This window comes from Oratosquilla oratoria, chromosome 3, assembly GCF_046742065.1.
Source record: "Oratosquilla oratoria isolate Oo_2021 chromosome 3, ASM4674206v1, whole genome shotgun sequence".
NCBI lineage: Eukaryota > Metazoa > Arthropoda > Malacostraca > Stomatopoda > Squillidae > Oratosquilla > Oratosquilla oratoria.
This window is the reverse complement of record NC_134779.1, coordinates 67,716,301-67,721,300: the sequence shown is the minus strand read 5'-3', so window position 1 is coordinate 67,721,300 and position 5,000 is coordinate 67,716,301. Positions and strand designations below refer to the sequence as shown.

Sequence of the window (5,000 nt, the reverse complement as noted above, 5' to 3'; positions counted from 1 at the left end):
ACAATAATAACACTGGGGAACACTCATTTTGTTGCATTTAAAAAAAGACTTTTCTATAGTCAACTTGAGTGTGCTGATTTCAAATCTGAAGTCGGGTTTTGTCTGCAAGCTACAGATTTTATGCAATTTGACATTTTTATTTATTTTTTAAATTTTCGTTATTATAGGAAATTGCAATATCAGCCACAATTCTTTTGTTCACTTGAATCTTAAAACAGTATGAAAGCCATTTCTGTACATTTATTAAGGCAAAAGAAACAGAACATTAACAGAACATCTATCCCAAAGTTAGATTAGCATCCTTCAGAACATCACCACAGCTGATGGAAGCTTATCAATTTCTTTGTGTATTTTTTTCAGGCAGGAATTTGCGTTTGTAATTTTTGCGTTTGTACATTTCATCTGGGCAATTTCGTTTAATGCTCCAGCAGTAGTCAGCCATCATACTTTTGTCCCAGCGCCCTTGGTAGCGTTCTTCCATGATCTTTAGGTCTTGGTGGAATCGTTCTCCTTGTTCGTCACTCACAGCCCCCAGGTTGTCAGGGAACTGATCAAGGTGGCTGTTCAAAAAATGAAGCTTGATGCTCATGTTGCACCCGAGATCACGAAAAGCGAGGAGCATTCTGTTCACAAGTTCACTGTAGTTCTCCGCCTTATTGTTTCCAAGGAAGTTCTGAACGACTGCCACAAAGGATAACCATGCTGCCCTTTCTAAAGCGGTCATCTTAGCAACAAACTGATCATCACGAATTAGGGTTCGAATCTGTGGGCCATCAAACACGCCTGCTTTGATCTTCTCAAATGATAACCCTGGTAAAGCTGTGATGATGTGTTGGAAACATTCACCTTCGGTTTCCAGTGCCTTGACAAATTGTTTCATCAAACCTAATTTGATGTGAAGAGGAGGAAAGATGATCTTATCTCTGTTTACAATTGGGTCTTGTATGATATTTGGCATGCCTGCTTCAAGGGTGTCACGAATAGGCCAGTCCTTCTGGACCCAATGTCTGTCTCGTGCTCGGCTGTCCCACATACAGAGGAAACATGGAAACTTGGTGAAACCTTTCTGTTGTCCAAGAAGAAAGTTGACCATCTTTAAGTCTACACAAATTATCCAATTGTGCTCATGATACTTTAATAAGTCCATGACCATTCTCATATCATCATAGTCTTCCCGCAAATGCACTGAGTGACCGACAGGTACTGCTCCATAAACATTGCCATTATGTAAAAGAACACACTTTAGACTGCGTTTTGAACTGTCTAAAAAGAGTCTCCATTCAGCAGGACTATAGTAAGGTACACCCAGTTCTTTGAGAAGCCCTGGGATGTCATGGCAGTAAACAAACTGTCTGTCTTTTGAAAAGAAGGTCACAAAAAGCTGGTCACGCTTTCTGAAATATGATACTTTAACAGAGTGATCAACAAGATTTCTGCCTTGTAATCTTGATGCCAAAAGCTCTGCTGCTTTCTTTGAAAGACCTAAATCCCGCACTAAATCATTCAGTTCAGCCTGGGGAAGAGGCTTAGGGACGGGGAAAGGTTCAGTGTCTGAAGAACAGTCCTCCGATTGTGAACACTTTTCTGACAATTCACTGTCACAACTGTCTTGCTGGCTTGTATCATGTCCAATGTCTTTATCGTCCAATGAAGGCAAGCCTTTGAAAACTGGAACAGGTACTTCTTCAGAGTGCGGAACAGGCCGAATAGCTGAGGGAATGTTCGGATACGTAATCTTATGTCGGTTTTTCTTCCCAACACCCGTTGTGTTTACCATGCAGAAATAACAGTCAGTTACATGGTTGGTGGGTTCGCGCCAAATCATTGGAACTCCAAAAGGCAGACCTTTGCGTTTTCCTTTGGTCCAGTCTCGAAGCATTTCCTCACAATTGTGGCACACAACATGAGGAGCCCATTGCTTGTCTTGATCACCAAGATGAACTTCAAAATATGCCTTGTAGGCACGCTTGACGAACGAGGATATGTTACGTCTCTGACGATTGAGTGTGTAGCATCCACATATGTAGCAGAAGGCATCAGGCTTGTTTCTGCAATGATGTCTCATTCTGGAAGCCATGTTTGAACTGAAACAAAAGAAGAATGATCAAAATATTAGAAGCTATCTATATATATGGACGTTAAAATGCTTATACATGGTTTACGCAAGTTCACATATGTACAATTTCATTAACCTCAAATTGCATACAAACTAGAGCTTGTAGAGAAAAACTAATTTCAGATTTGAAATCAGCGCTTAAACTTCTTTCAAAATCCGTTAAAATATCCAATACAACTCAAAGTTACTGAAAAAGTGTTCCCCTGTGTAATCTATCTATATACATAAAAAAATATTTCTCTCTAAACCTTCCAATCCTCCTACTCCGGAAATGAGTCATCACCGGAAACACTAACTCCCGGGGACACATCTTACTCAGACTCAGAGAATCTTTACGTAATATTACCAAGAGAATCTTTACGAAATAACGCTAAGAGAATCTTTACGAAATATTGCCAAGAGAATCTATATACATAAAAACGGAATTACGGAATTCTGACAAAAGAATCTTTACGAAATATTAATGAGAAAATATTTACGAAATACTGCCAAGAGAATCTTTACCAAATGTTAACAAGAGAATCTTTACGAAATATTACCAAGAGAATCTTTACGAAATATTGCTTAGAGAATCTTTATGAAATATTGCCAAGAGAATCTCCACTCCACTAACATAAAAAAATATTTCTCTCTAAACCTTCCAACCTCGTACGCAAGGCCCAACCCGGAAATGAGTCATCACCGGAAACACTAATATTACCATGGAAAAAGAAAGTGGTGCTAACAAGAAAAAGAGAATCTATACGGAATTCTGACAAAAGAATCTTTACGAAATATTAATGAGAAAATATTTACGAAATATTGCCAAGAGAATCTTTACCAAATGTTAACAAGAGAATCTTTACGAAATATTACCAAGAGAATCTTTACGAAATATTGCTGAGAGAATCTTTACGAAATATTGCCAAGCGAAGCGAAGCGAGCCACGCCGTAGGCCAAGCACACCTGGCGAAGCACACACACACACACACACACACACACACACACACACACACACACACACACACACACACACACACACACACACACACACACACACACACACACACACACACACACACACACACACACACACACACACACACACACACACACACACACACACACACACACACACACACACTCCATATCAAGTTCATATATATAGTGGAAATTCCCAAAATGGCAAGCTGGTCATTATAATGGTGCTTGCTCCGACCCATTTAATTTGTTTCACTACAATGCAAACAAACACATGTGCCACATGTATTTATTGCCTCTAACCACTGTCTTCAGTTCAATTGGGTTTCAAAACTCACCTATGTACTATCATCGTGCCTATTTTCTATTTAGACCAAGTGTATCCACGGAAACTTGACAGTCAGAACAAGAACGGTCTTTTCCTAACAACGAGTCCAATTACTGCCCATTTCCCGGCACGGGAAGGTCCACTTACCGGATAATGATTGGCCCCAAGTCAAAGGAGAGACATGGATACAGTCAGTCCACGTGGCTCTTGCTTAACTGTAAAATATGGTCTTGGTTAAAAACATTCAAGCGCCGGGTACCGAACCCATGCCGCGCGGGTGAGAGCCGTGTCTCCTAGCCACTAGACCATACGTAACTTCTCAGTGTGTGGAAAATGCATTGTGACAATTCAATGGTAGTTATCTAAATAAATATATTTTGGTTAGAGGAAGAGTTGCACCATTATATTTTCAACTATATTGCAGCGTTGAAACCACTCCCGTGTGGTCTAGTGGCTAGGATACGCGGCTCTCACCCGCGAGGCCCGGGTTCGATTCCCGGCACGGGAAGATTTTCATTAACAAGGAGATTATGGAACCCGAGCCGAAGGAAACTGTGGATGCAGTAAGTCTACTTAGTTCTTGTGTCTTTGTAAGAAACGGTGTAACCCTCACTAACCATGCACGTGATCCACACACATGTAAGATGGTAATCGTCTTTAGCAAGACCTCCTATCTTGCAGACCTCACAAATTCTCCAATCTCAAAACACGACTCAAGGAATGCAATGTAAGATAACGTCACCACCCACCACGGAAATACCTAATGTCACCAGTCAAATGCATTGGCTCCTTTCTTATACCTATCCCAATTACATTATCGTAACTTCAACATATATGCCATGTCTTGTCACATCCACCAATAACATAACTAAACCCCATATAATACAAATAACACTCGTATAATGTATATTCCATAACTAACACATTTCCCATATAGCAACCTACACCCAATGTGCTTGCTTAAGCACGTTTCCTTTTTATAAACGGCGGCTGTGTTCGTCATAGATAAGACTGCCTAGGTCAGGGATCTAGCAATAGATGTAGGGAGAAGCTCTCTCTTATCACACCAGGGATATCTTTCCTCTTTGTAGATAGTCTCCAGTACCTGAAAATAAACATCACCCCCGTTTCAAGAAACCCATCCTTAGAACCTCTGCCCCATATGTAAGCCACACACAATAACGGCTACAACGGTCACTGTCAAACCCTTCCTGTGCCGGGAACCAAACCCGGACCTCGCGGGTGAAAGCCGCTTATCCTAGCCACTAGACCACACGGGACTTCCTTAATTAGGTATTAATATAATAACAAATAATGTTAACTAAGGGATAGGCTACAGCATATGAAGGAGCAAGGCGGGAAGGTCCCTGGCATTGAAGATGTGCGGGTAGGGGAGGAAATATTTTGATATCTGAGTGATTTCTCACCAATCTTTACTAATAACTGGCCATTCTAATAATTCTTCTGAAGTATTCTTGCCATTCGCATCCAGCAGTGTGATTTTTGCATAGATATATTTTTGTAAGTAAATATAAGTGTGTTTCTTTATTTGTCTGTGTGTTCACTAAAAGCACCAAAGATTCTTAAGTGGATATT

General features: G+C 40.5%; 1 non-coding gene across 1 annotated transcript; it reads left to right on the top strand.

Moving 5' to 3' along the window:
- Nucleotides 1-3,840: 3,840 nt before the first annotated feature.
- TRNAE-CUC (transfer RNA glutamic acid (anticodon CUC)) lies at nucleotides 3,841-3,912 on the top strand. The gene has a single exon. It is a non-coding gene; the product is annotated as a tRNA-Glu (tRNA).
- The last annotated feature ends 1,088 nt before the right edge of the window (nucleotides 3,913-5,000 follow it).